The 23,995-nt window shown below is 37.0% G+C and overlaps 2 long non-coding RNA genes across 2 annotated transcripts in view; one reads left to right on the plus strand and one right to left on the minus strand.

Annotated features, from left to right (window-relative positions):
- Positions 1-1,367: 1,367 nt before the first annotated feature.
- Positions 1,368-19,075, plus strand: LOC138425356 (uncharacterized). Its single transcript, XR_011251184.1, has 3 exons — positions 1,368-1,540; positions 14,687-14,753; positions 18,965-19,075. It is a non-coding gene; the product is annotated as an uncharacterized lncRNA (long non-coding RNA).
- A 2,261-nt stretch (positions 19,076-21,336) lies between these two features.
- The window catches only part of LOC138425363 (uncharacterized), a 75,194-nt gene continuing 72,535 nt past the window's right edge, over positions 21,337-23,995 (minus strand). Inside the window, exon 2 of the long non-coding RNA XR_011251188.1 lies at positions 21,337-21,906. This is a non-coding gene — a long non-coding RNA (uncharacterized lncRNA). The remainder of the gene's footprint in view (positions 21,907-23,995) is intronic.

A 23,995-nucleotide genomic window follows, 5' to 3' on the forward strand; every position in this document is an offset into this window, starting at 1 on the left:
CAAAGTGATAGGAAAATTGATATTTTTGATGATAGGATAGAGATTCAAATTTTCAAAAAAACATGGGGTAGAATTGACAAAATGAAATGTATGAGGTAAAATGTAAAACTTTGCATTGCAATTCTGGAAAACAATGCTCAGATTCAGATAAAGGAATGGAGATTAAGAGGAAAAGGTCAGGACATGTTATATTAGAAGGCCATGTGATTTATAATAAAGCTAATGCAATCTTACATTGTATTAATAAAAGTATAATGTCCAGATGAAAGATGGGGATATTTTCTCTGGACTTGGTCATGGAGGTAATGTATGGGGTTCAGTTACATTAAATTCTGTCAGCATTTATCCTCCTGCTTTGTGAGTGTCACTTAGCTGGATATGGCATTTTGAGAATATACAGTGTCAAAACAGCTGACTCCAAAGCACTGCAATGAGAAAGGTAAGGGGTCTGGAAGCTGCAACAAAAAAGACATTGCTGAAGGAAAAGGAGGTGTCTAGCCTGGCAAGAGATGACTACGTGAAATAAATGAGAGTTACTTTCAAATATTTGAAATGCTATTCTTTGAAAGAATGAATAAGCTTATGTTGTGAGACTCCAGAGAATAAAGCCAAGGCCAATGAATAGATGTTACAGAATCGCATTTTGATGCAATGTAAAGGGAACATTTACAATTAGGACTATTGAAAAAATAAAATTGGCCCTCTCACAGAGGAATAAGGCCTACATTCCTCTAAGTATATAAGCAGAGGTGTAAAGGGGTCATAGTGAAGAGATCTGTTTAGGGGAGTGGTGTGTTCTCTCTCTCTCTCTCTCTCTCTCTCTCTCCCTCTCTCTCTCTCTCTCTCCAAGCTCTGCCAATCTGTGAAGCCTTCTGATAATTTCCCACTTACCCAGCAGTAAAACAATCTTCACTGAATCCCTCTGCTTTGTCATCCAGAGGGGCTTATATGAAAAGCCATCCATATAAGAATTTTCTCACATTTCCAAAATCACTTAACTTGCCCACAGGATATTTTCTTACTTGTCTCTTGGAAGAATGAGCTCAGAGACAGGCGAGGTAATGTTTGAGAGTATGTGTATGTCAGCTTGCCCTTGCTCAAATATTTGTGAAACTGTGTAGATGGTTGGGTGAGTTGATAAATAGAGACAGACGGAGAGCAAGAGGAACAAGGAAAGAGAGTGCACCGGAGAAAGAGGATATATAGAGAGAATGTAATCAAGAGGGTAAAAATTGCCATTTAAATCTGCCCATAACTAGGATCCCTGTCTTCTAGGGGAATAAAATAATTTTTCTCCCTTTGGCACACTGCATTCAAAAAAATCCTTCCTACATATAAAAAATGAAGTGCTCAGGCACAGTTATTCAGCCAGATATGTTAAACAAAGGATACTGAATCATTTAGCAGAGGATATGTTAGAAGAAGTTTAAGCGTCAAAAGCTGGGACATGCATGATGAAGGGTCTAAGAAGGAAGAAGAGAAGGCCCAGCAAGATGACTGGATGCGGTGGCTGCCCACCTCTGTGGGTGAAGCTGGTGAGGTAAGCAGAGGGCAAGAAGGACTAAGAGGCAGTTGAGGGTGGAGATGAAATAATTATCCATGCGCTAACTCCCCAAACACCAGCATCAGTTGCCTGTCTCCTGAGGATGAGCCTTTTGAAGGTGAAATAAACTGGGTGGTGTGTGGGTCAATGTAGGTATGAAAGTAACAGAATGCCTGAGAGTGGGGAGCTTGACCAACACCAAAAAGTAGAGCAAGAGGAGACAATGATAAATTGAAATCTAACAAAGATCTCCAATCTCTTAAGATGGGAACAGAATTTCTCACAGGTTCCTAGTCTTGTGATGGAAGTTGAAGCAGTTTTATTTAAATCCTGTTGGTTAAGGTCATCCCTGCAGACTAGAAAGTTTGGAACTGGCAAATGTGATTAATTACGGGAAAAAACAAGAGGCACCACTATCTTCAAATGGGCTGAGTCTTTCCTAAACTAAATATGTGAGTGAATAGTAAAGAAACAAAGTAATCAGCATCTGCTTTATATAGTTTACAAGCCTAAATTTATTGTTAATGCATTATTAGTAACAACAACAAGTAAATAAAGACAACCCAAATAATCCCATTTATATTTTTTAGGACTATACTCTGCTCTTTTAGTTTAGAGAGTCATTAAAAAAAAAAGATGAAAATTGGTGCAGACATTAGGGAAAACAGTATAGAGTTTGATAAAAATATTAAAAGTACAATTACCATATGATCCATCATTTCCAATTTTTGGTTCATCTGAAAGAAAGGAAAATGGTAACTCAAAAAGATGCATGCACCCCCAGTTTATAATAGTACTACTTATACCACATTATTATTTATAGTGGCCAAGACATGAAGTAATCTAAGTGTCTATTGATGAATAATGGATAAAGAAAATTTGTGTGTGTGTGCATATATATATATATATATATATATATACATATATTTCAGTTTCAGTCCAGTAGCTCAGTCGTGTCAGACTCTCCGGACTCTTTGGAGTGCAGCACACCAGGCTTCCCTGTCCATCACCAACCCCTGGAGCTTACTCAAACTCATGTCGATCAAGTGAGTGATGCTATTCAGCCATCTCATCCTCTGTCGTCCCCTTCTCCTCCTGCCTGCAATCTTTCCCAGCATCAGGGTCTTTTCAATAAGTCGTTCTTCTCATCAGGAGGCCAAAGTATTGGTTTTTAGCTTCAGCATCAGACCTTCCAGTGAATAATCAGGACTGATTTCCTTTAGGATTGACTGGTTGGATCTCCTTGCAGTCCAAGGGACTCTCAAGTCTTCTCCAACACAACAGTTAAAAAGCATCAATTATTCGGCACTCCTAGTTCAGACGGTATAGCATCTACCTACAATGCAGGAAACCAGGGTTCAATCCCTGGGTCGGGAAGGTCTCCTGGAGAAGGAAATGGCAACTCACTCCAGTATTCTTGCCTGGAAAATCCCATGGATGGAGGAGCCTGGTAGGCTACAGTCCATGGGGTAGCAAAGAGTCGGACATGACTGAGCAACTTCACTCACTCACTCACAGCTTTCTTTATAGTCCAATGCGCACATCCATACGTGACTACTGGGAAAAACCATAGCTTTGATGAGACAGACCTTTGTTGACAAGGATATGTCTCTGCTTTTTAATATGCTGTCTAGGTTGCTCATAGCTTTTCTTCCAAAGAGCATGCGTCTTTTCATTTCATGGCTGAAGTCACCATCTGCAGTGATTTTGGAGCCCCCCAAAGTAAAGTCTCTCACTGTTTCCATTGTTTCACCATCTATTTGCCATGAAGTGATGGAAACAAACGTAATAATCTTAGTTTTCTGAATGTTGAGTTTTAAGCCAACTTTTTCACGCTCCTTCTTCACTTTCATCAGGAGGCTCTATAGTTCTTCTTTGCTTTCTATCATAAGGGTGGTGTCATCTGCATATCTGAGATTATTGATATTTCTCCCAGATATCTTGATTCTAGCTTGTGCTTCTTCCAGCCTGGCATTTCATATGCGACATCATGCATATAATTTATATAAGCAGGGTGACAATATACAACCTTGACATACTCCTTTCCCAATTTGGAACCAGTCTGTTGTTCCATGTCTAGTTCTAACTGTTGTTTCTCGACCTCCATACAGATTTCTCAGGAGGCAAGTAAGGTGGTCTGGTATTCCCATTTGTTGAAGAATTTTCCAGTTTATTGTGATCCACACAGTCAAAGGCTTTGGCATAGTCAATAAAGCAAAAATAGATGTTCTTCTGGAACTCTCTTGCTTTTTCAATGACCCAGTGGATGTTGGCAGTTTGATCTCTGGTTCCTCTGCTTTTTCTAAATCCAGCTTGAACGTCTGGAATTTCTTGGTTCACATATTGTTGAAGCCTGACTTGGAGAATTTTGAGCATTATTTTACTAGGAGATGAGATGAGTGCAATTGTGCGGTAGTTTGAACATCCTTTGACATTGCCTTTTAATGGGATTGGAATGAAAACTGACCTTTTCCAGTCCTATGGCCATTGCTGAGTTTTCCAAATTTGCTGGCATATTGAGAGCAGTGCTTTCACAGCATCATCTTTTAGGATTTGAAATAGCTCAACTAAAATTCCATCACCTCCACTAGCTTTGTTCATAGTGATGCTTTCTAAGTCCCACTTGACTTCGTATTCTAGGATGTTGGCTCTAGGTGAATGATCACACATCATGGTTATCTGGGTCATGAAGATCTTTTCTGTATAGTTCTTCTGCGCATTGTTGCCAACTCTTCTTAATTGCTTGTTAGGTCCATACCCTTTCTGTCCTTAATTGTGCCCATCTTTGCATAAAACGTTCTCTTGATAGCGCTAATTTTCTTAAAGAGATCTCTAGTCTTTCCCATTCTATTGTTATCCTCTATTTCTTTGCATTGATCACTGAAGAAGGCTTTCATATCTCTCCTTCCTATTCTTTGGAACTCTGCATTCAAATGGGTATATCTTTCCATTTCTCATTTGCCTTTAGCGTCTCTTCTCTTCTCAGCTACTTTTAAGGCCTCCTAGATAATCATTTTGCCTTTTGCACTTTTTTTCCCCAGGGAATGGTCTTGATCACTGCCTTTTGTACAATGTCATGAGCCTCCATCCATAATTCTTCAGGCACTCTGTTTATCAAATCTAATCCCTTGAATCTGTTTGTCACTTCCACTGTATATTCGTAAGGGATTTGATTTAGGTCATACCTGAATGATCTAGTGGTTTTCCCTACTTTCTTCAATTTAACTCTGAATTTGGCAACAAGGAGTTCATGAGCTGAGCCATAGTCAGCTCCCAGTCTTGCTTTTGCTGACTGTAGAGAATTCTATATCTTTGGCTGCAAAGAATATAATCAGATTTTTGTATTGACCATCTGGTAATGTCCATGTGTAGAGTGTTCTCTCGTGTTGTTGGGAGAGGGTGTTTGCTATGACCAGTGCATTCTCTTGGCAAAATTCTATTAGCCTTTGTCCTGCTTCATTTTGTACTCTGAGGCCAAATTTGCCTATTATTCCAGGTATCTCTTCATTTCCTACTTTTGCATTCCAGTCCCCTATAATGAAAAGGACATCTTTTTTTGGTGTTAGTTCTAGAAGGTCTTATAGGTCTTCATAGAACCATTCAACTTCAGCTTCTTTAGCATTACTGGTTGGGGCATATATTTGGATTACTCTGATATTGAATGGTTTGCCTTGGAAGCAAACAGAGATCATTCCGTCATTTTTGAGATTGCATCCAAGTACTGCATTTTGGACTCTTTTGTTGACTATGAGGGCTACTCCATTTCTTCTAAGGGATTCTTGACCACAGTAGTAGATATAATGGTCATCTGAGTTAAAATCACCCATTCCAGTCCATTTTAGTTCAGTGATTCCTAAAATATCAATGTTCACTCTTGTCATCTCCTGTCTGAGCACTTCCAAGGTTGATTCATAAACTTTATGTTCCAGGTTCGTATGCAATATTGTTCTTTACAGCATCGGATTTTACTTCCATCACTAGTCACATCCACAACTGGGTATTGTTTTTGCTTTGGCTCCATCTCTTCATTCTTTCTGGAGTTATTTCTCCACTCTTCTCCAGTAGCATATTGGGCACCTACCAACCTGGAGAATTCATCTTTTAGTTTCTCATCTTTTTGCCTTTTCATACTGTTCAGGAGGTTAAAGCGTCTGTCTGGAATGCAGGAGACCCGGGTTTGATCCCTGGGTTGGGAAGATCCCCTGGAGAATGAAATGGCAACCCACTCCAGTACTCTTGCCTGGAGAATCTCATGGAAGGAGGAGCCAGGTGGGCAAGAGTCCATGGGGTCTCAAAGAGTCAGACACAACTGAGCAAATTCACTTCACTTCACTTCACTTCATGTGGTTCTCAAGGCAACGATACTAGAGTGTTTTGCCATTCTTTTCTCTGGTGGGCCATATTTTGTCAGAACTTTCTACCATACACATATATATAAAAACACATGGAATTTTTATGTATATACACATATATAGAAATACACATGGAATACTATTCAACCATCAAAATGAAGGCAATCTTGCCATTGTGACAACATAAATAGATTTGAAGGGCATTATGCTTCACTAAATTAGCAAGACACAGAAAGACAGATGTATTCTCTCACTTACATGTGGAATTAAAAAAAAACTCATAAATACAGAGAATAAATATGTGCTTGCCAGAGATGAGAGCAGAGACTAAGAGATGGACACAATGGGTGAACAGAGGCAAAAGACACAACTTCCAGTTGTAAAATAAATAAGTTATAGGAATGTAATGTACAGTATGATGACTAAAGTTAATAATACTGAATATTTGATTGCTAAGAGACTATATCTTAAAAGGTCTCCTTACAAGAGAAATAGATTTGTAACTACGTGAGGTAACGGATGTTGTCTAGACTTATTATTGTAATCATTTAACAATATATACAGATATAGAATAATTGTGCTGTACACTTGAAACTAACATAATATTGTATGCCAATTATATATCAATAAAATAAAATTTTTAGTAAATATACAAATAAATAATAAGTTGAATTCTCTTATGGATAACTATGTTTTTCCCAATTGTTGATAGTATTTACAGATATCCAGGATTATTTTGATTGCTCCTGAATATTCTTTATCTAATTAATAGTAATCATATATGAAAATGTTTTATATGTCTTGTATTAGGAACCTTTTTATTTTCTTGAAGACATTTTTGACATTTATTCCAAGTCTCCCATTTTATAGGTGAATAAGAACACATGCACAATTTCATAGGACCAGCAGTCTCATTTGTCTTGGTGCCCATTGCAGAATTTGATATTGTAGACTTTTTTCTTTTTCTTTTTTTAAATATAAATTTATTTATTTTAATTAGAGGCTAATTACAATATTGTAGTGGTTTTGCTATATATTGACATGAATCCGCCATGGGTGTACATGTGTTCCCCATCCTGAACCCCCTTCCCACCTCCCTCCCCATCCCATCCCTCTGGGTCAATAATTTTTTCGTTTTTCTTATTGAAGTACAGTAAAACAAACATAATAATTTACAAAAGAAACACTTCTCTTTGTAGGTTATAATGTTGCTCTCCAAAGAGTTTTAACATCTATTGTTTTATAAATTATCTTTCTACTCAGTTTATTTTATAAATAATTCTTATGATAATCCTATATTATTCATCTTAAATTAGGACAAGTGTAAAATGTAAAACAAAAGTGAGATTTCAAGTATCGAAGTAGTGGGTGAAACTATTATTGTCTATGTAGATATGTCATTTGGTTTATCTTTATTTTCAATGTCCTTTTCACATTGAAGTATTTATGGCTAATGTGATACTATGCCTAGGATTTTCTTTACAATACTCCAGGAAAAAAAATTTTTTTTTAAGGTGCACAAATGGAAGTTAATGCAGAACCTTGTTGGTTAATGTATTAAGGTGAGAGGTACCTGAATATTCATCGCACTCTTCTCTGTCTTGGATATGTTCAGAACACAGTTTAAAAAGTAGAAAAATAAATATATCTGTATATATGATGTAGACTCTTCCTCTGTGCTTTACTAATTACTGCAAACCAAAGCTTGTTTAGTAAATATATCAAAATCCCTTTTGCTGGCACTCACCACCTTAAACAGCACTTCCACTATTTTTAAATCCTTGAGGATAAGAGATTTTGTGCAAATTTCTTTGCAGCACTCGGAATTTGTTATAGATAAAAATTAGAGTATAATGGGATCTAATTTTTGCTTTTAAAAAGCTTTCCAAAACCAATATGAGAAACCCCTGCAGTAGTCCTAGATCCCTGAGAGCTCAAAGAACTGAGCACCGGAACACATCTGGCTCAGAGCATCTTTTTTATATTTATTTACTTACTTACTTAGTTGTACCAGGTCTTAGTTGCACCGTGTGCAGGCTTCTCTAGTTGTGATGCATGGGCTCCAGAGCACACAGGTTCAGTAGTCATGCCACACTAGCTTAGCTGCCCCCCCGGCATGTGGGATCTTAGTTTCATGACCAGGGATCCAACCCTCATTCCATGCATTGAAACACAGATTCTTAACTGCTGGACCACCAGGGAAATCCCTGACTCAGAGCATCTCATAAAACTTGATTGGTCTCATAACATTCACCAGAGTGTGGAAACAGACAACTTGATGGTCTTTTCCTATGTCAGAGACTTTCTTAAGCCAAAACCTTCTCTCTCATTGCAAGATTTGGCCACCCTCCCTGATATCTGGCCTCTCTATTACTTATGACCCTACATTGCATGATCATCAATAGGCACATTATAAGGACAAAGAAAGCTTGGATACCAGTATGAGCTGCTCCAGGAAGTTGGAATTGTGTTTTTGAGATCTCTCTCAAGGGCTTTTGTGATATATGTTGTATCAGTTGATTTATTGCCAAATATCAATCCTCAGCTGAGGCAGGGCTTCTGTCCTTCTTTCCTCTACAAATAAAACACTTATTTGACAAGATTCAAACAATAAAGAACCATATATTGAAAAAAGGAGAATCTCTTATTCTGTCCACCTCATCTCACCCCAGAGTTAATAATGCCGTATTTAGAATCTACCTGGAAGTCCTCCATATCATCTCAATTCAAGCTGCTGTAACAAAATTCTCCAGACTGGAAGGCTTAAGGACTTCTCAAGTGGTACCTTGGTAAAGAATCTGCCTGCCAGTGCAGGAGATGCAAGAGAGGCATGTTCGATTCCAGAGTTGGGAAGATCCCCTGGAGAAGGGAATGGAAATCCAGTCCAGTTTTCCTGCCTGGAGAATTCCATGGACAGAAGAGCCTGGAGAGCTATAGTACTTGGGGTCACAAAGAGTCAGATGCAACTGAGCATGGATGCATGCGTGGAAGGCTAAACAACAGATAGATATTTCCCAAAGTTCTGAAAGGCTGGGAAGTCTAAGTTCGGGATGCCAGCATGGCTCATTTCTGGTGAGTGCTGTCTTACTGGTTTGCAGATGGCCACCTTCTTGCTGTTTCCTCACATGACAGAGGGTGAGGGGGCCACGAGTTCTGATCTCTTTTCATAAAAACACTAATGCCATCATGATCACACTCGTTGTTGTTGTTCAGTCACTAAGTCCTGTCTGACTGTTTGTGACCCCATGGACAGCAGCACACCAGGCTCCCCTGTTCTGCACTATTACCTGGAGTTTGCTCAAATTCATGTCCATTAAGTTGGTGGTGTTATCTAATCATCTCATCATCTGCCGCCCCCTTCTCTTGCCTTCAATCATTCCCAGAATCAGGGTCTTTCCTAATGGAAAGACCACATCAGGTGGCCAAAGTATTAAAGCTTCACTCTTGTGACCTCACCTAAATCTAATTACCTCCCAAAGGCCTCACCTTCAAATGCTATCAAATTGGGGATTAGGGTTTCAAAATATGAATTTTGAAAGGACAAAAGCATTCAATCCTCAGTACATATCTTCTGCATATTTACACATTTAAATAAATCAATACTGGTTTTTACAATAGAAATATGCTGTATATGTTCTTTTAAGTAAGTTTTTTAACTTAAAACTAGATCACAGGTATCCTTGCATATCAGTCCTTGTGGATCAATCTAACGTTTTAAAATAGTATATGATAGTCCATAGTATGGCATTTCCAAAATTTATTTAACCATTTTCTATTGAATGACACTTAGGTCATTTTCATTTTTCTCTACTAATCTTTCAGTTAGCATATACAATCCTATGAGTATGTTATAATATTTCTACAGGATAGATGGAGTCTTAGAAGAATGAGGTTGGGCTGAGTAGTCATAGAACGCATGCTTTTAAGACATTGAGAGCCACTACCAAATGGTCCTGCAGAGGGCTCTCCTACTCCCATTTTTTTCATTCTCACCCACAAGCCCTTTACTCACAACCTTATATTGACAATCCTGTGTTTCAAACATTTATCCTATTTTCTGATACTCTGCAAATGCTCAAGCAATATTATTTTTAAATTGATTAATCTTAATTGGAGGATAATTACTTTACAATATTGTGGTGGTTTTTGCCATACATTTACATGAATCAGCCACGAGTGCACGTGCATCCTTCCACCCTGAACCTCCCTCCCACATCCCTCCCTACCCCATCTCTCTGGGTTGTCCCAGAGCACCAGCTTTGAGTGCCCTGCTTCATGTATTGAACTTGCACTGGTCATCTATTTTATATATGGTAATCAGTTCAGTTCAGTTCAGTCGCTCAGTCATGTCTGACTCTTTGTGACCCCATGAATTGCAGCACACCAGGCCTCCCTGTCCATCACCAACTCCCGCAGTTCACTCAGACTCACGTCCATCGAGTCATTGATGCCATCCAGCCATCTCATCCTCTGTCGTCCCCTTCTACTCCTGCCCCCAATCCCTCCCAGCATCAGAGTCTTTTCCAATGAGTCAACTCTTCCATGAGGTGTCCAAAGTACTGGAGTTTCAGCTTTAGCATCATTCCTTCCAAAGAAATCCCAGGGCTGATCTCCTTCAGAATGGACTGGTTGGATCTCCTTGTAGTCCAAGGGACTCTCAAGAGTCTTCTTCAACACCACAGTTCAAAAGCATCAATTCTTCGATGCTCAGCCTTCTTCACAGTCCAACTCTCACAGCCATACATGACCACAGGAAAAACCATAGCCTTGACTAGACAGACCTTAGTCGGCAAAGTAATATCTCTGCTTTTGAATATGCTATCTAGGTTGGTCATAACTTTTCTTCCAAGGAGTAAGTGCCTTTTTAATTTCATGGCTGCAGTCACCATCTGCAGTGATTTTGGAGCCCCCAAAAATAAAGTCTGACACTGTTTCCACTGTTTCCCCATTCATTTCCGATGAAGTGATGGGACCAGATGCCATGATCTTCGTTTTCTGAATGTTGAACTTTAGGCCAACTTTTTCACTCTCCACTTTCACTTTCATCAAGAGGCTTTTTAGGTCCTCTTCACTTTCTGCCATAAGGGTGGTGTCATCTGCATATCTGAGGTGATTGATATTTCTCCCGGAAGTCTTGATTCCAGCTTGTGTTTCTTCCAGTCCAGCGTTTCTCATGATGTACTCTGCATAGAAGTTAAATAAGCAGGGTGACAATATACAGCCTTGACGTACTCCTTTTCCTATTTGGAACCAGTCTGTTGTTCCATGTCCAGTTCTAACTGCTGCTTCCTGACCTGCATACAGATTTCTCAAGAGGCAGGTCAGGTGGTCTGGTATTCTCATCTATATACATGTTTAAATGCTATTCTCTCAAATCATCCCACTCTCACCTTCTCCCATAGTCCAAAAGTCTGTTCTTTACATCTGTGTCTCTTTTGCTGCCTTGTATATAGGATCGTTGTTACTATCTTTCTAAATTCCATATATGTGTGTTAGTATACTGTTGGTGTTTCTCTTTGTAACTTACTTCACTCTGTATAATGGGCTCCAGCTTCATCCACCTCATTAGAACTGACTCAAATATGTTCTTTCTTACAGCTGAGTAATATCCCATTCTGTACATGTACCACAACATCCTTATCCATTCATCTGCTGATGGACATCAAGGTTGCTTCCATGTACTAGTTATTGTAAGAAAGGCTACAATGAACAGTGGGGTACATGTGACTCTTTCAGTTCTGGTTTCCTCAGTGTGTATGCCCAGCAGTGCAATTGCTGGGTTGTATGACACCTATATTTCCAGTTTTTTAAGGAATCTCCACACTATCACCCTAGTTTGTACCAGTTTGCATTCCCACCAGCAGAGTAAGAAGGTTCCCTTTTCTCCACACCCTCTCCAGCATTTATTGTTTGTAGACTTTTTTTTTTATTCTAGTCATTCTGACCAGTATGAGATGATACCTCATTGCAGTTTTGATTTGCTTTTCTCCAGTAATGAGTGATGTTGAGCATCTTTTCATGTGTTTATTAGCCATCTGAATGTCTTTTTTGGAGAAATGTCTGCTACTTCCTTGGCCCACTTTTTGATTGTTTTTTTTTTTCTTTTATTGAGCTGCATGAGCAAGCAATAGTATTTTTATGATGAAAAATTGATATAGACAGGGTGTATACCCAGAAAAGGTGAAAACTCAAATTTAAAAAGATACATAAACCCCAATGTTCATAGAAGCACTATTTACAATAGCCAATGCATGGAAGTAACTTAGGTGTCCATCAACAGATGAATGGATAAAGAAGGTATGGTACATTATACAATGGAATACTACTCAGCCACACAAAGGATGAATCACACTATATGAAGCAACATGGATGGACCTAAAGATTATCATGGAGAAGGCAACGGCACCCCACTCCAGTACTCTTGCCTGGAAAATCCCAGGGACAGAGGAGCCTGGTGGGCAGCAGTCCATGGGGTCGCTAGAGTCAGACACAACTGAGCAAATTCACTTTCACTTTTCACTTTCATGCATTGGAGAAGGAAATGGCAACCCACTCCAGTGTTCTTGCCTGGAGAATCCCAGGGATGGGGGAGCCTGGTGGGCTGCTGTCTATGGGGTCACACAGAGTCGGACACGACTGAAGTGACTTAGCAGAGATTATCATACTAAGTGAAGTGAGAGAGAGAGAAGAATATCATGATATCACTTATATGTGGAACCTAAAAAATATATATATAAATGAACTACCTTATTTATACAACAGAAACAGACTCACAGACATAGAAAACAAACTTATGGTTACCAAATGAAAATTGGAAGGTAGAAGGATAAATTAGGAGTTAGGGATTAGCAAAAACACACTAGTATATATATGAAATAGATAAACCACAAGGACCTACTGTATAGTACAGGGAACTATATTCAATATCTTGTAATAAACTGTAATGGAAATGAATCTGAAAAAGGATAAATAGATAACTAGATTGATAGATAGATGTAGCTGAATTGCTTTGTTGTCCACCTGAAACTAACATAACATTACAAATCAACTGCATTTCAATTTTAAAAATTAATATAGATTTTCAATTTATAATGCATCAAGTTAGTTAATATTTTCCTTTATCATTAGCCATAAAAGTCCTATGTTAAATGACTCTATGTATGTGAGTTCTTATTATATTATTACATGACATCACACTAACTATTAATAACATGCTGTAACTCTCAAAATCCCCAAGGCATATTGGTAGAATGAGAAAGCCAAGGAGAGTTGGAGGTTACCAACAAGGTCTCCACACTTCAGAACCAGCAGCAGCACAAAAACACCAGTCCCTTCACATATTTCTAACATCTCCACAGCCAAGGGAGGCAATACACCAAATTGATTCTGAAGGCAAAAAATGAGTGTCACTGGGGGAATAAAATTGGGAAAAAATTATTAGCATGGAGGAGCATCTGCTGCCATCACAATGAAATACAGGCACATAGACCATTTTAAAGTGACAAGATTCACAACAATGAAACTAATGTATGGACAGAAAACCCAGTAACTGCCTCTGCGTACCCGTGCCCTCTAGCTGCTTGCTAACATCCTTATCCCAGACCTGTGAATCACTAAAACGGCTGCAAAAATTGCCAAAATAACCTCTGAGAAGCAGATGGTTATGAAGGCTTCTGTCCAGATGCCAGAATCCCATATGCTTGCCAATCTGTGTTTCCAGCATGCACCATTATATTTAAAATTATATTTTTCCTTTTCCTGCCATGTTCACTCTACCATAATTAACAAGGTTCTAATACTTTTCCAGAAAACAAGATACAACACAGCCTGTTTGCCTTCCTTCTATAAATAGAAATGTTAAAAGCAAGGGTTGGACACACATTCAACTTAGGTTGAAACTCAACTATTTGGGACCCACATTAGTGGTCTTCATAGAGTCTTTTATATCATTTTTCATTTCAACCAAGTCATTGTCTCCCCTAAGCTCTCCCAATACCACGGTACTAAGAAGGCTGCTCCTTAATTCTTTTCCAAGTCTACTAGGAAAAAAAAAAAAAAGAAGAACAGTTTCTTATTATGGAGTTTTTATTATACAAACCAAGAAGGGGAACAGTAAGAAGCAAATTCTCTAGTTTAGAACAATGTGCAGAGTTCTCAAGCCAGCAATGCTTGGCTCACATACCCCACACATCATGACAGCCAAACCTTTGGCACCATCTCAGAGGCTAAGCTTTTAGATACCAAAACAAAGCACTTTGATCAGCACCCAAGGTTTCATGTCACAGTGAGAACTGAAGTATTTCCCAAATCTAACTTGACCCTTTGAGGAGCTCAGCAAAACAATACCATTGTTCAGAGGTCAGTCTTTCCAACAATCAGTTTTTCTATTGACTTGTTTACTTGCCTCTAGACCAGAATACCCACCCCCTCCAGGGTCTGGCATCACTGGATGTGGAAAATGTCCAGAATTTCACAAATTGTCTATTTTCGCAACAGTCAATTTGGCATATTTACATGCTCCAATGTAGAGCTTTGAAACTACCGATCATTATAAACAGCATTCTCTCACATTTCTCTTATGTTATTTTCCCAGGAATCTCTTACATTATTTTCCCTGTGTACCATACCTATGATATTGGAAAGGAAATATCCTTAAACATTCAGCCTTTCCACAACAACAAAAAGAAGCTTAAATTTATTTCAGTGAATATTTTGGAGTTGTAGAACAGTACGTTAATTTTATTAGCAAATCTGAAACAATATTGTTGTTTTATTTGTCTGTTTGGTGCAGGGAAGCCGATATTTTTGAAAAATTTAGATTACATTAAGATATGTGAATCTGAATCAGCAATTTAAAAGTAAGTATTATGACATTTTAATTACATGTTAATGGTTAAACCTTGGAAGTGATGCTGATTTAAGTCAAAATAACTTTTGAGAGTGTTTTTCTTGCCTGCAGCTATCTGGATACCTGACAGGAAGGAAATGGGAAAAGAGAATAAAAAGAGAATAAGTTCTAACTAAAAAATCTAATGAGTTGTGAGTCTGGGTTTTTTTGTTGTTAATTTGCATTAGGGTTGATAATAGCAATGGAAAGATGTAGGTGCAGTAGGCAACGTTTGGACACGTGAGCATGCAGGCTACTATGGTTGAAATTGTTTTACAAAAGTGTCAACACTGAGGATGAAAAATTAACGACCAACACTGTAATGCACAATTTCTGTCTACATGTATGCCATTGCTTCCACTGTCACATGATCTTATATTTAGGTTCTGTTGAACTCCAGAGGAAGGAAGGAAAGGAGGGAGGGAGGGAGGAAGAAGCTGAGAAATTCAGTAAGATTAGATGAAAACACCAAAATCCCAGAACATCTTTTTCTCAGTATTTCTTCTTCCGAAGGAAAGAGAGGAAAACTACAGAAATAGGTGAAAATATTTACTTTGAGAAACTAACAATAATGGGTTAAAGGCAAAGATTCATTAAAATTTTGTACTTAAATATATTGATCTTCTATAAGAAAATCATAAAGACCTAAAATAAGGCCACTTATGGATAATCTAAAACAAATTGAAATGGATAAATATTATTAATATGTTTCTATCAGAGAGTGGTGTTTTATTTACAGTAATTTTTTTCATTGATTTTGCTCTGGACTTCCTAATAATGTTTGTAATTATTTTTTCTTAAACTTAAAGCTCCAACCACACTAAAATCTTTGCATTTAATGAAGCACTTGCCTCATGGCCCTATGGTTTTCCACAGGCTATTGTTCTGTGGAGAATATGCATTTTCTACAATCCCTGATACACAGAAAACTAGCCAACAAGGAAGTTTTTTGTTCATATGAACAAAAGAGAATCCAGATACAGATATAGGCATGAGATAATTTTTTATATTATAAAGATGACAAATCAAATCAGTGAGTTAATTATTTTGTCCACAACAAGCATTGGAAGAATTGGCAAATTATTCAGAAAATAAGTAAACCTAGACCCCTGCCTTATGGTTTATTCAAAACTAGATTCCAGAACTTTAGTAATTTGAAAATTTAAAATAAAACTATATAACTATTAGAATATCATTTATAAAAATAATTTTTCTAAAAATCAGCTACAGTGTGCAAAGTTATGGAAAAAAGAACAAGTAACTAAACATAGGATGCAAATAACTATTAATATATATGATGATAAACTTAATGATTAGATAAGTATAAATCAAAATATCTAGTCTATACATCTTATCACTTATCAGAATATCTTATAAATATGTGAGGGGAATGAAAAAAGTCATTCTCAAATGTGAGTGGAATTCTAAATATGGATTTTAAAGGACATTTAGACAATAACTCCAAATTCCAAATGTGCATATATGTCAATCCAGAAACTTTAGTTTTGAGGAATTTGTCTCATAGTTATATTCTTACATGCATACAAAGACACACAAACACATACACACATAGTCACTGTAGTATCATTTGCTATATATTGCAACAATATGGAGATAACAAAAGTGCATCAACAGGAGATTGGTTAAATCAGTTAGAACTCAACCATACAACAACAAATTTAGGCTACCATTAAAAAGCATAAAGTATGTCTATACTAACCAAGCTGGAAAAATCTTCATAATATGCTTTGAAGTCAAAACAAACTGTTTAAGAACAATATGCATTGAAAACTTAAACATACAAATTAAAAAAATGTTATAGATACACATGATGTAATTATACATCCATGCTTCAACCTACTTATGAGTCATCTCCTTTTGAACCTTTCTCAATTTCCTTGTGAATATGAGATCCACCTTTCAAATTCATACCTTATGAAGACAACTACAATTCCACTACCATCACACCCTTGTAGCTTCTGATCAAATAAAGATTAAAATGCTTCTCAGTGAAAAAAAAAAAACTTATTTACAAAAGAGAAATAGACCTAGAGACATGTAAAACAAATGTATGGATATCAAAAGGGAAGATAGGGAGAAGGGATAAATTAGGAGGCTGGGATTAACATATATTAATACACACTTCTATATGTAAAATACATTACCAACAAGGATCTACTGTAAAACACAGGGAACTAGACTTAATTTGGTAATAATCTACAGGAGAAAATATTCTGAAAAAGAATATCTATCTATCTGTCTATCAGAATCACTGTGTTGTACAGCTGAAACTAATACAACATTGTAAATTAACTATACTTCAATAAAAAATAAAAGTTAAAAAAAATGAGATGTTTTTCAGTAGACATAGGGTGCTGAACTTTCACAAATATATGCTAATTTGCCATGCCCCAGATAACAAAAACCATGCTGGGAAAAAAAAAATCAGAGGCAATCTTCCAACAAAAACTTGAAGCCTCAACTGTTTGCCTAGTCTGTCTCCAGACAAAACAAGACATGGAGATAATGTGCCAGGAGACCCATGATGGTGACACTTCCCGCCAAGATCAGACAGACTCCTAGGAGGAGAACTGGAGGCGTCTTCTCTGCTAAGAGGCCTGCCCCTTATAAGGGTCATTTTCAAATTCTGCCATTTTCAAAAGGGTCTGTCATTTTCAAATTCCTATCAAGGGTGGGCAGAGGAGAGCCAGAGGAGAGAGTGGGAGCCCTTCTAAGTCTCCACCAGCCCACAACAAGGAAGAATGGGGGGCTCAGACAGATACTCCACAGCTATTCACCCAACATCTTCTCCCAGCAATCCCTTTTCCAGACAGGGTTTTAAGATTGGGAAATTTCCCTGGTGGTACAGTGGCTGAGAATCTGCCTGGCAATGCAGGGGACATGGGTTAGATCCCTGTTCTAGGATATTCTCACATGCTCCAGGGCAACTATTGAGCCCTCACTCTAGAGTCCCTGAGCCAAAACTACGGAGCCCAGCTGCTGCAATATTGAAACCCATGCATCTAGAGCTCATGCTCTGCAACAAGAGAAGCCACTGCTATGAAAAGCCCGTGCACAACAAAGAAGAAGAGCCCCAACTCAGTGCTTCTAGAGAAAGCCCAAGCACAGCAATGAAGACCTAGGGCAACCAAAACTAAATAATGAAAAAAAAAGATTGAATTGAAGAAGTCTAAAGTGTACAGTTTAAAGAAAAGACACCCAAATGTGTAGATGAGTCAAACCAAAGTACTCACATTTAACTAATTTTATTATTTTAAAATATTATTAATCTCAAATATTAGAACATCTCAGTGCTAAAGTATTTTTGGAAAAGTACAGAACAAATCAAGATATCTGATATGCTTGAGATCTCTTTTGAATTTTTCTTACCCTTTTCTCTGCAAAAGCCAATAGCAAGTCACTGAAATCACCCTGGGGGTGGGGGAGCTGTGGTATTTAATCCTTAGAGATTTATTTCCAATCCTTTTCTAACCAAACCATTCTGTTAAAAAACTATATTTTAATAAGTCATAGAGATAAATGGATAGATATAAAACCATATATGTTTTAGATATACATAATATATGTTTGTTGGAATGTAAAACAATGTGAAAATATTTGCATATTGTATCTTAGAGTGATGTCACAGCTGTTTTTTTTCTGATAAGTTACACAGGAAAAAAAATCTTGTCATATGTAAAGGCAGAAAAAGGCAGAAAAATCTTGTCTCAAAATCTCTTAAGCATCTTCTAATGCAATAGTTCTCAAAATAGGGCCCCTAGATAGCAGTATCAATGTTTCCTGGGAACTTGTTAGAACATCTGAGGGTAGGGCCCAGCAGTATGGATTGAATGAGCCCTCAGGTGAGTCTGATGACCATTCAGGCTTGTGAACTAGTCTAACCATTATGGTCTTGCACACTCTAATAAGCTCAACATGGCACAGAAACCATGTGTGTTACTCAACGTCTTTCAGCGGACTTTTACCTTGGGCACACTGGGCTTACTCAGTATTTGAGAGGGAATCAATTGGTCACTCTGTTGCTGTTCAGTCACCAGGTTGTGTATATAGCCATATCTAAATGAAAACTGGACAGTGTCTGTTAGTATAAAAGAAAGTGATTGTAACATACCACTTCTCTGACTTCAACTCTGCTTCTATCACCCTTTTTCTCTGTCACAGCAGTCAGATGATTATATTCCTTGATGTCCTCCAACTACTTACAGCCTTATATGAAGTGAGCATTTCATTCATGATGCAGATGAAAACCCAGCACCTTCTTATAACAAGTATATGGGGAACAGTAATCTTCTTCCTCTTGTCATAGCATAGAATAAATTTTCAGCCTTCAAACTTTCTAAATCTTCAATGAATTTTATTCTTCAAATAATTCAAACAAGGTTAATTCAAAGGTGGATTCTTTGGTGCTGAACCACTAGGGAAGACCAGTTATTCAACATACAATTCTTGACTCAGTAACATGGGAGGGGACTCTAAATCCTTTTTGAGATTGTACGTAGCAAGAATTTTCAGACTTTTTAAGAATGAGAATCTCTTTTTAAGTAAACAAACAAAAACACCTGTTAAGGAGTGACTTCCAAAAAAAAAGGCATAATAATATAAATGTAAGTTATGAATGGGGTTTCCCAGGTGGCTCAGTGATAAATAATCCATCTGCACTGCAGGAGACATGGGTTCAATCCCTGGGTCTGGAAGATCCCTAGAGAAAGAAATGGCAATGCACTCCAATATTCTTACCTGGGAAATCCTATGGACAGAGGAGCCTGGCAGGCTATGGTCCAGAGAGTTGCAAAGAGTTGGACACAACTTAGCAACTGAACAACAACAAATTATGAGTATTTGCCATTGAATCTAACCAAATTTGAAATCACAAATAGCCATCCCCTCCCACCTCCTCCTGCCACACACACACACACACACACACACACACACACACACACACATGTACCAGCGAAGTCTTCCCTAGATAACACTGTAGCCTTGATTATGGAAGAAACTATTATTCTATTAGCTCCAAATTCTATTGTAACTTATTTGAAATGAGTCAGAAGTTCAGATGATTGCACAGAGAAGCAAATAAATTAACAAAAAATGTCTATAATTAAAAAGTGTCTAGAACATCATTAATTTATTCTTATTTCTGATTTGCCTTAAATCCCTGCATTAATATTATTAATTCTAAAATGAAGGCCATGTAAAAATAATAGGCCATTCTCATAGCTTTCTGTGTTTCAATTTGTTTATTATGTCTCTTCAGTTTAGTCTTTTAACATATATAAAACAAGCAGTAAGTATTATAAGCTCTGGGTTAAACCCTTCATTAAATTCCTATACACACATAATATGCCTTTAACAATTCAATTAATTACAATTTTTATATTTAAAATTAAATAATTTAGTTATTACAATTAAAATTTCTTTTAGCTGATCTCAACTTAAATGACAAGCTAAAATTAATATTCATTTAGGAAAAGATAAAACATATTAAAATGTTCAGCATGATTAGGGATTGCATAGAGACTTGAATCCCTCCAGCCCAAAAGGAATACAAATGATGCCACCATATGAATATATATCTTATTTTTGAGGGGGAAGGGAGAGGTGGCAAATAATTTTAAAATAGTATTTAATGTCTTATCAGCCTCACTATTCTTCTTCCTCTTTCTGATTCAGCAATGCCAGTGCTGGAAATCTGTCGCAGTAAAAAGAAAACCTGCCTTTGCAATTTGTTTCTCCTCTCGGCTCCTCCTTGCCCATGAGCCTGACATAAGTTGCAGTTGTCACCAGCAGCCTAGGTAGCAGACAGAAACCCCAGCCTGTTTTGAGACCTTGCCAAGAGCAGCAATTGTTCAGCCCCAGTGGGTGCAGGAGTGCGCCTGGCACTTCCATCTGAGCATTCTGAGTCCAAAGACAAACCTCTATTAATGATGCATACTAATGATCTTTATATTTTAATTAGAAATGCTTGAGTTAAGATCACTCGCTGAAACCTTAATGAGCAAAGGAAGGCTTACCTCCTGTTCCTTTGCTTTTAGACTACAAGAAAAAAGCAATAAGCTGACCTGAATCAGGTCAGAGCAAATATCAAGAAAACTCATTAGAAATCTGTGATTTAGTCCAAGCTGGAAATGCCAGATATTTCCACTTCAAAGCCAAAGAAACATGAGGTTAGCAAAGGGAATCTTCCACAAAAGTCTCTTCTCTCTCTTTCCTTTTTCCTCTCACTCACACAAGCATACGTTTTTATTTTACTTTGCCATAGCCAATCCCTTCAATATTGTAGAAACCAAAAGCCATATGCCTATATCAATGGCTAGAGGCTCCATCAAGTTTGAATGTTTTCCTAAGCAATTTGAAGGTTTTGTTTACTTTCTTTGTCTAAAAGTCACCAAATATTATACTAAATGGACTCAAATTTCTTGATTATTACAATAAAAAAGTAGATTTTATACTTTTGAAAAATGTTTTTAAAAAGCTTCCTTTAAACTTAGAAGACGAATATGTGGCTTTTGAAAACAAAGACAAGATATAAATAGTTTTAAATAATTTTATTGAGAAAAAAAGTCCCATGAGGTTCTGTGTTCCTGCTCCCAATGACTTCTAAAGCATCATCATCACCGTGGAAGATTCCAGACTTTGACACTTAAGTCCTCAAATATGGAAAAGGAAGGATTAAATCCAAGCTCAGTTCCAGGGAATGGCTTTGAGGCTTCCCTGGTGGCTCAGAGGTTAAAGCGTCTGCCTCTAATGCGGGAGACCTAGGTTCGATCCCTGGGTCGGGAAGATCCCCTGGAGAAGGAAATGACGACCCACTCCAGGATTCTTGCCTGGAGAATCCCGTGGACGGAGGAGCCTGGTGGGCTACTGTCCACGGGGTTGCAGAGTCGGACACGGCTGAGCAACTTCACTTCACTTCACTTCACTTCCAATGGAAACGGGGTTGAGGTAAGCCGTTTTCTCAGCCATGCCATCTATATGATTTCAATTCAGATGTTATCTCAACTTTCTATCCTCAAATTCGGGAACAGGGTTTCCTGCAGTGAGGTTTCCAGGCAGCTGGTGGTCCACAGTTGTCAATCAAGTGGTCTTAGATAACATGGAAACTTTAAAAGAAAAAGCAATGAAATGATTATGCTAACAGAAATGAGATGAAATGTAAAATGATCTGATTTTCACAGAAATCTTGTCACACATCTAATCATCATCATCTTTTGAAAAGTTTTCTAGGTTCTGTGAGTGTATTGATCAATTCTTCCTGCCTGTTCTTCAGTTAACAGAGCATATTTTTGTCTTGGCTGATGATTTTTTCCATCACTTATGATATGTTTTTCATAATTGTGAATTTAATATTTTCTACTGAAGATATCATGCTGAGTTAATGCCTCGGTTTGAAAACTTAGCTCAATGGCTTGAAAAGGGTTCAATGATGCATGAAAATAATAATGGCAATAATAATAATTTCTTCAACTCAGAAGGTCATACAAATAAAAAAAGAACAGTGCCAATATAAAATGTGAATTTGTATATATTCAAATGTGGGAATCTGCTAGCTTTTCATAATCATCTGAAAAAGGAAAGTAAATATCTGGAAATGGTAATTTTGAAAGAACAGCAAAATTATTGGAATCCAGCCCAATTCTATTTTCTATGTTGAAACTTTTTCCAAATAATGACGTAACACATAGAAGCTTCATTGCTAAAGATAACAAAGTGACTTCGTATAGAACCAACTTGAGCTAACATAGTACACATATTTAATAATGCTTTTAAATATAAAATTAATTTTGTTTCCTGGCCAAAAGGGACCAGAAATGGAGCGATATCATTGACAGTGGTCCCTCTCATAAGCCTAGAGTTTCCATTCTAATTATACATTTGTCTTGCTGATCTTAAATGTTTCTGGTTTAACTTTACGGTTTTCTATGTAAAGTAATTGTGTCATCTATAGATAATGACCATTGTTTCTTACTCTCCAACAGTTCCTCTCTTTTTCTTATTGAACTTACTGTTTGGGCTTATTCCTCTGGCAGTGTTGAAGAGCTTCAGTGATTGTTAGTATCTTTGTTTTATTCCTGACTTTAAGAATTCTTCAGTAGCTACACCATTTTCTCAGATACTTGCTGTGGATAGGTTACCTATTTGCACATTAAGGAACTTCCCTTCTGTTCCAAGAGTTTTAAATATTAATTGGTATTATATTTTTAAACTGTTTTTGAAGGACATCAATTAAGATAATTATATGGTATTTCCCCCTTCTTTCTACAGAGCATTACATTAGATCTCTTGATGAAAACACTGAATTTCTGAGATAATCCCTACTTAGCCATACCTTCAATACTCTGCTGCAATTTCCTTGCTAATAACTTACTTTGAATTTTTGCATCTATGTTTATAATCAGAATACTACTAGAAATTTTCCTTTTTGTATTAATATCATACTCTAAAACTAGCCATGAAAAATTACTTAGTTTTAATCATCTGGAAGAATTTCTAAAACATCAGAATTAGCTCTTCCTTTATATTTTTATGAAACAGAGTAAACCGTCTGGCACTAGTTCTTCCTTTGAGGGTGATTTTCTGACTACATTTGCCGTTTCTTCTGTGGTTATTGATGGCTTCAAAGTTTTCTACTTTTTGTCATTGCTATTTATTTACAACTTCTTAGAAAAATGATTTTTTTCTTGTAGAATTGCAAATGTGTTTGGTTCCAAATGCTAAAAAGCATTTTCTTCAAATTCATTAATTTCCGCAGCTCTAATTAGCAGTCCTATTCCTCTTTTCTATTACTGTATTATTATCCATTTCTTTTCCCCCTCAATCAGAATTAGCAAATGCTTATCAATTTTGCTATCTATTGCTTTTATTGATTAATAAGACTTTTATTCTATCTCTCTATATTTCAACTTTTATCTACATTAATCCCTTCTTCATATTTTATTAGTCATTCACTTATTCATCTAAGATATAAGAATTGGGGCATAATTTCAGTTTGTCCAATTGATAGTGATATTCACTTTGATCCCTTAATTAAATGGGATCTAAATATCCTGTTTCTCATCAAGGTTTTAGTTTGTTTATTTATTTAATTATATCATTGTAGACTCATGATTTCCTACTTTGCCAATGTGTTATAATTCATTAAAATCATTCATTGTTTCAATACTCAAATTCTACTTGGTTTGGTTACTGGGA

The sequence above is a fragment of the Ovis canadensis genome, chromosome 1 (assembly GCF_042477335.2).
Source record: "Ovis canadensis isolate MfBH-ARS-UI-01 breed Bighorn chromosome 1, ARS-UI_OviCan_v2, whole genome shotgun sequence".
Classification (NCBI taxonomy): Eukaryota; Metazoa; Chordata; class Mammalia; order Artiodactyla; family Bovidae; genus Ovis; species Ovis canadensis.